Consider the following 8,357-nt stretch of genomic DNA (forward strand, 5'->3'; position numbering starts at 1 on the left):
ACCTCTGAGCACTGCTTTTGCTGTGTCCCAAAGGTTCTGGTAGGATGTGTTTTCATTCTCGTTTGATTCTGTGAATTTCTTTATTCCATCCTTAATTTTTTCTATAACCCAGTAGTTTTTGAGCAAGGTGTTGTTCAGTTTCCATGTGTTTGATTTTTTTACTTGCTTTTTCTGTTGTCGATTTCTACTTTTATGGCTTTATGGTCAGAAAAGATGCTTTGTAGTATCTGGATGCTTTGGATTTTGTTAAGGCTTGCTTTATGGCCTAATATGTCGTCTATTCTGGAGAATGTTCCACGTGCACTGGAAAAGAAAGTATACTTGGCCGCTGTTGGGTGGAGTGTTTGGCATATGTCCATGAGATCAAGTTGGTTGATGGTAGCATTTAGCTCTTCCGTGTCTTTGTTGAGCTTCTTTCTGGATGTTCTGTCCTTCACTGAAAGTGGTGTGTTGAGGTCTTCTACTACTATTGTGGATCTGTCTATCTCTCTTTTTAGTGCCATTAGAGTTTGTTTTATGTATTTTGGATGCCTGTCATTGGGTGTGTAAATATTTATTATAGTTATGTCCTTCTGGTGTATTGACACTTTAATCATTGTATAGTATCCTTCTTTATCCTTTGTGGTGGATTTTACTTAAAGTCTATTTTGTCAGAGATTAATATTGCCACTCCTGCTCTTTTTTGAGTGTTATTTGCTTGATATATATTTTTCCATCCTTTGAGTTTTAGTTTGTTTGTGTCTTTCAGACTAAGGTGTGTCTCTTGTAGGTAGCATACAGATGGATCGTGTTTTTTTTATCCAATCTGCCACTCTCTGTCTCTTTATTGGTACGTTTAGTCCATTTACATTCAACGTAATTATTGATAGGTATGAGTCTAGTGCTGTCATTTTGATGTCTTTTTTTGCATGTTGTTCACAGTTTCTTTGTCCACTTAGTTTTCTGTGCTGAGTCGTTTTTCTTTATGTATTTTCTTTTCATCTCTTTCATTGTTGTTGATTTCATGTTTGCTGATTCTTTATATTTTTCTAGTTTTTTTTTATTTTGACTTGTAGGATTGTTAGTTTCCTTTGTGGTTACCTTAATCTTTAACCCTATTTTTCGAAGTATATACCAGTCTTTTATTTCTTTATATTGCCTTGACTTCCTCTCTGTATAAAAAATCTATGTCTACATTTTTAGAGTCCCTCTTTTTTGCTTTAATGTTGTCATCTTTTACATATTGACATCTGTTTCCCGATTTTCACTGTTTAGCTTTGATTTACTTTTGTGACTTCCCTATCTGAGTTGATATCTGGTTGCTCTGTCCTGTGTTCTAGTCTTGGGTTGTTGTCTGATGTTACTGATTTTCTAACCGGAGGACTCTCTTTAGTATTTCTTGTAATTTTGGTTTGGTTTTTGCAAGTTCCCTAAAATTCTGTTTATCTGGAAATGCCCTAATTTTGCCATAATATTTGAGAGACAGTTTTGCTGGATATATAATTCTTGGCTGGCAGTTTTTTTCCTTCAATGCTTTATATATGTCATCCCATTGCCTTCTTGCCTGCATGGTTTCTGCTGAGTAGTCCGAGCTTATTCTTATTGACTCTCCTTTGTAGATGACTTTTCTTTTATCCCTAGCTACTCTTAAAATTGTCTCTTTATCTTTGGTTTTGGCAAGTTTGATTGTAGTATGTCTTGGTGACTTTCTCTTGGGATCTACCTTATGTGGATTTCAGTGAGCATCTTGGGTAGATATTTTGTCATCTTTCACGATATCAGGAAAGTTTTCTGCCAACAAATCTTTGACAATTCTCTCTGTATTTTCTGTTATCCACCACCCCCCACCCCGTTCTGGTACTGCAGTCACTCGTAGGTTATTCCTCTTGATAGAGTCTCACATAATTCTTAGGGTTTCTTCATTTTTTAAGATCCTTTTATCTTATTTTTCCTCATATAAGTTGGTGTCAAGTGCATTATCTTCAGTGTCACTAATTCTGACTTCTACTGCCTCCATTCTGCTCCTGTGACTTTCTATTGAGTTGTCTAATTCTGAAATTTTATTGTTAGTCTTCTGGATTTCTGATTGTTGTCTCTTTATGGATTCTTAGAGCCTGTTAAATTTGTCATTATGCTCTTTTCTAATCTTTTTAATTTCCTCTATTGTGTGTTCTGCATTTTGATTAATTTCCTTCCTAATTTCTTGAAGAGTTCTGTATATTAATCTTTTGTATTCTGCCTCTGGTAATTCCTAGAAATTTTCCTCCTCTGGAAAATTTCTAGATTCTTTATTTCGGGAGCTTGCTGAAGCCATCATGGATTGCCTTTTTATGTGATTTGATATTGACTGTTGTCTCCGAGCCATCAAGAAGTTGTTATATTTATTTAGTTTATGTTTGCTTACTGTGTCCTAGATTCTTGTTTTGTTTTGATATGCCCAAATAGCCTCTTGTAGGAGCTAGTTTGATTATTGGCACCTTTGAAACTCTAATCTCCTATCACCAGGTGGTTAGATTTTTTACTAGATATGTGAGCTCAGGAGTCCACCCACTCCTCCTGTATGGATTCAGCTCAAGTGGGCAGGTAGATAGCTACAAAGTGTGCAGTGTAGGCTCTCACTTACAGTCCTAGACAGGCATGGGTGATTGGTGTAGGCACAGGCATCTGGCTGTAGCAGGGGGACACACTCTGAGCAGGGCAGGAGGCTGATGGCCACCCCTGAGAGTCCACGAGGAAGGCGTGTCCATGTTCCCTAGAGCACGTAGGTGGGTCAGTTTTGCAGCCAGACTATAAGCACCTAATGTTGTTGGCTGTAAGGCCTGGGGAGGCACCTCTCATTCATGGGCCCCTCTCTCAGGTGGCTAGGTGGTGTGGGTGGAGCCACGATCCCTCAGGCCCCTGATGTGGGTAGGCGAAGACACTCCTTAATGGGCAGAGCAGTGTCAAATCTCAAGAACCTGCCACTTCACAGCTGAAACAGTTGATGTTAGAGTTCCGGTATATAACCCGCTGTAGTCTGGTAATGAGGGCCTATGCTGTTGAAATGCACCCACAAAAGTCTATGCAGGGGGAAAGGCACTCGAAGTCCGTGGATCCCTTATGCCTGTGCCTAGGCAAAGGAGCTGTGCCTACCTTGAATTCCTGGCTTAGGGGAGCTGGCAATTTATTTTTTCCCTGTTTGTTAATTTGTTCACTCTCCAAGGCAGGGAGAATGGCTCCGGGCATGTGACGGATCCTACTTCCGGCCCAGGGGACTCGGCAACTGCTGAAGCCAGTCTGGGACCCAGAGTAGCACAGGGAGCGGGGAGGTAAATGGGAGAGAGATTTTTCCCTAAGGGGGCTGTTTTTGATACGCGTGGTAGGTCCGTACACAAGTACTTATCTTTCACCGATTGAGGGCTCCTTCTCACTGTTTTTGGGTGGCCTTGTAGACTCTATGCCTCTGGGTCTCTCCCGGTGTGGAATACGTCTCCCAAGCCCGGCTGCTTGCCTGCCTCACCGCTCACCCCTGAGCTGATCAGGCCTGAATTGCTTAGGCTCTCGCTGGGTCAGGTCTGGCAACTCCTCGCTGCTTCAAAACTGTCTCTCCGTCCCCCTGCTACTCAGTCTGGTTCCTCAACTCTGCCTTTGATGTTCAGGGCTCCCAGATTGCCATATATAATCAAATCACTTGTTTTTTTGGGTCTTTGTTGTAAAAGGGTCCACTGGAAACATCTGACTCCGCCATCTTGGCCCCGCTCCCTCACAATTTTTTCTTGATTCATTGGTCAGCTGAAATTGATCGCAATACTCATGGAGAGAAAATGCAAACTGTATAATTAGAAACCAGTGCATGCAGAAGTGGTTCAGTTGTAGAATTCTCACCTTGCATGTGAGAGACCTAGGTTCCATTCCTGCCCAATACACCTCTTGGACAGCCACCACCTGCCTGTCAGTGGAGGGTTGTGGGTTTCTATGATGCTGAACAGGTTTTAGCAGAGTTTTCAGAGTAAGACAGACTAGGAAGAAAAGCCTGGCGGTCTACTTCCAAAAATCAGTCAATGAAAACCCTAAAGATCACAGTAGTCCTATCTGCAGCCCATCACGGAGATGGTGCAGGACAAGGCAGCATTTTGTTCTGCTGTTCATGGGGTCACCACAAGTTGAGATGACTGGACAGCAGCTAACAACAGTAACACATGCCTTCATATTGCTACTAAGAGGCAGTGGTGTTACAATACAAAAGGAATAACTGCTCTCATTCCTTGAGCACTACTTAGTGGCAGATACTTTTTATCTGTTAATTCTTACAACAGTCCAGCTAAGTTGTTGTTGGGTGCTGTTGATTTTGACTCATAGTGACCCCATGTGCTAAGTAGGCATGATGATTTCTGTTTTGTGGATAGGGAGACTCAGGCTCAGATGCCATTCTGCACGAGGGCATCCTGTATGTTTGAGTGTGGAGTTGAACCCAGCTCTCATAATTCTGAAGTTCCCCCTGTTTTACCCAACCTTCAGGACAATGGATAAAATAGCCAAGGATGTTGGGTGGGGAAGTGCTTCTAGGTCAGTCAAACATCTAAAGCAAAGATTCTCAGACTTTAGCATGCACCCCAGTCATCTGCTGTGTTCTCCCCCAGAATTTCTAATTTAGGTCTGGGATGGGGCCTGAGAATTTGCAGTTCTAACAAGTTCACTCAGGGTACCTTGGAAGACAGACCTGGCAATCTGCTTCCAAAAGGTCACTGCTTTAAAAACTGTATGGAGCAGTTCTACTGTGCATACATGGGGTTGCCATGAGTCAGAATTGACTTGATAGCAACTAACAACAGCAAGTTCCTGGAGTCCCTGGGTAGTGCAAACAGTTAATGTGCTTGGTTGCTAACTGAATGGTTAGAGGTTTGATTTCACCGTGCGGTATCTCAGAAGAAGGGCCTGGTGATCTGCTTCCAAAAAACCAGCCTTTGGAAACCCTGTGGAGCACAGTTCTACTCTGACACATGGGGTTGTCATAAGTCGGAATTGATTGATGGCAACTGTTTTTTTTTTTTTTTGTTGTTGTTTGCTTTTTTTAAAAAACAAGTTCCCAGATGAGGCTCATGCTACTGTGTGGGGACCACACTTTGGGAATCACTTGTCTAAAAGGCATTGACTTTAGAGATAGGTGGCTGATGGGACCTCAATGCCAGGTGACAGGAAACATTTCTACAGTGCCGTGGATCACTTTTATATGACATTTCTCACCATAGTCTTGTATCTCCCACCAAATGATTGGTTGGGACTATGCAAATAAGGTGCTTGTGGCCTACAAAGGGGATTGGGCAGCTAATAATGAAAATAAGGTGCATGACACCCTAGTAGGGGTGGGATTATGCAAATAAGGTATATGGTACCCTAACAAGGGGATTGGTTAGTTTTGCCATCTTGCTAGACTTACAGGGAGACACTGAGAGAGAGAGGGGCAGCAGAGGTAGAAGAACCAGGACAGAGGGAGAGAGCTGTAACACTGGAGATGGTGAGAAGCAGCGGCAGAGAAATAGTGGCAGCAGAGGCAGCAGGATCAGGAGACTGGCAGGAGATGGCACATTGGGCTTCCCGCCCACAGAGCAAGAAAGCTGAGCACCTTTGGGCCGGAGATTTGCTTGCAGAGTGGGGTGCCCCTGGGCACTTATTGGTGGAGCTAAAGATCTTTGTAACAATTGTCCAAGCAGGGCAGAAGCTGGACTGAGAGGCCGAGGGTCAAAGAGATGCCTGCCTTCTAGCATGGCTGAGAAGAGCCTGTCCTGATCAAAGAACTGTATCCTGCATATTTCCTGATCCTGAATTGTAACCTGTTACTTCCCTAATAAGCCACATAATCATGAGTATGATCTATGAGTTCTATGTGTCCATTGCAGTGAATTATCAAATCCAGCAGAGAAGTAGAGAATGTTGTGGGCGGGACAGCTGGTGTCAGAACTGGTATAAAGGTTGGAGGGTGGAGGCATGTCTGACCTCTGCCTCATAAGAATCAGCCTTGGGCCGTTGATCTTGATTTTCTTTCCCTTTGTGAAGTTAGAGGAGATCATATGCCCCCACCATACCATGTTTACGATTTCCTAGACCCTTTCATGTATGCCGGTGAGTGTATATGGAAGTACTTCTATAGTTAAACTCAGTCTCATTTCACAAAGATTTTAAGATTGCCTTACAACAGTACACAAATATAAAAGTATTAAAATAAATAGTTGAAAAAACCAAATGAAGGAAAAATAAAGGTAAGAGCCTAGTATAAACAGTTGGGATCCAATAAGGACAATTTTCCTTCTTTGTTGGCAGGGTTATGGATTTCACTCTCTTTTCCTAGTTGACTAAGTCCTGTTTTCATTTGGGAAGAAGTTCATTATATTCCTTGAATAAAATTCTCCTTTTTCCAAAACGTCTTACAGAGAATGTTTTCTTTCTTTTTTAAATTTCTTCTGTGACCCATTGGATTTTTTTTTAATTGTACTTTTTGTACAGAACAAACTAGCTTCTCGTTAAACAATTAGTACATATATTGTTTTGTAACATTGGTTACCAACCCCACGACATGTCAACACTCTGTTCTTGACTTTGGGTTCCCTATTACCAACTTTCCTGTTCCTTCTGCCTTCTAGTCCTTGCCCCTGGGCTGGTGTGCCCCTTTAGTCTCATTTTGTTTTATGGGCCTGTCTAACCTGTGGCTAAAGGGTGAACCTCAGGAGTGACTTCATTACTGAGTTAAAAGGGTGTCTGGGGGCCCATACTCTTGGGGTTTCTCCAGTGTCTGTCAGACCTGGAGGTCTGGCCTTTTTTTGTGAGTTGGAATTTTGTTCTATATTTTTCTCCAGCTCTGTCCAGTATCCTCTATTGTGATCCCTGTCAAAGTGGTCAGTGGTGGTAGCTGGGCACCATCTAGTTGTGCTGGATTCAGCCTGGTGGCGGCTGTGGTAGTTGTGGTCCATTAGTCCTTTGGGCTAATCTTTCCCTTGCGTCTTCAGTTTTCTTCATTCTTCCTTGCTCCCGATGGGGTGAGACCAATTGAGTATCTTAGATGGCCACTCACAAGCTTTTAAGATCCCAGATGCTACTCACCAAAGTAGAATGTAGAACATTTTCTTTATAAACTATGAGATTGCGGTCCCCACAGCCTTCCACCCAGTAATTCGGTCCCTTAGGAAGTTTGGATATTTCTGTGGAGCTTCCATGACCTTGCCTTGCACAAGTTGTGCTGGTTTCCCCAGTATTGTGTACTGTCTTAGCCTTCACCAAAGTTACTGCTTATCTATTGTCTACTTAGTGTTTTTCCATGGCACCCCTCTCCTCCCTTGTAACCATCAAAGATTGTCTCTTTTTGTGTGTAGACCTCTTCATGAGTTTTTATAGTACTGGTCTCATCAATATTTGTCCTTTTGCGATTGCCTCATTTCACTCAGCATAATGCCCTCCAGATGCATCCATGTTGTGAGATGCTTCACAGATTCATCATTGTTCTTTATCATTGTATAGTACTCCATTGTACGTATGTACCATAGTTTATTCATCTGTTGATGGGCATCTAGGTTGTTTCCATATTTTTGCTATTGTAAACAATGCTGCAATGAATATGGGTGTGCAAATGTCTATTCGTGTGATGGCTCTTGTTTCTCTAGGATATATTCCTAGGGGTGGGATTGTTGAATCATATGATATTTCCATTTCTAGCTTTTTAAGGAAGCGCCATATCATTTTCCAAAATGGTTGTACCATTTTGCATTCCTACCAGCACTGCATAAATATTCCAGTCTTCCCACAGGCTCTCCAACATTTGTTATTTTCTGTTTTGTTGATTCGTGCCAGTAATGTGGGAGTGAGATGGTATCTCATTGTAGTTTTGATTTGTATTTCTCTAATGGCTGGTGATTGTGAGCTTTTCCTCATGTGTCTGTTAGCCACTTGAACATCTTCTTTGAAATGTCTGTTCATTTCCCTTGCCCATTTTTTAATTGGATTATTTGTCTTTTTGTTGTAGAGATGTTGGATTTTCATGTAGATTTTAGAGATTAGACCTTTGTTGGATATATCATAGCCAAATTTTTTTTCCCAGTCTGTAGGTTCTCTTTTTACTCTTTTGCTGAAGTCTTTTGATGAGCCTAAGTGTTTAATTTTTAGAAGATCCCGGTTATCTAGCTTATCTTCTGGGGTTTGTGTGTTGTTAGTTATGGTTTGTATCCTGTTAATGCCATGTATTAGGGCCTCTAGCATTGATCCTATTTTTTTCTTCTATGATATTTATAGTTTTTGGTTTTATATTTTGGTCTTTGATCCATTTTGAATTAGTTTTTGTGTATGGTGTGAGGTATGGGTCCTGTTTCATTTTTTTGCAGATGGACATCCAGTTTTGCCAGCACCATTTGTTA

Source organism: Trichechus manatus, unplaced genomic scaffold, assembly GCF_000243295.1.
Source record: "Trichechus manatus latirostris isolate Lorelei unplaced genomic scaffold, TriManLat1.0 scaffold00223, whole genome shotgun sequence".
NCBI classification, from domain to species: Eukaryota; Metazoa; Chordata; class Mammalia; order Sirenia; family Trichechidae; genus Trichechus; species Trichechus manatus.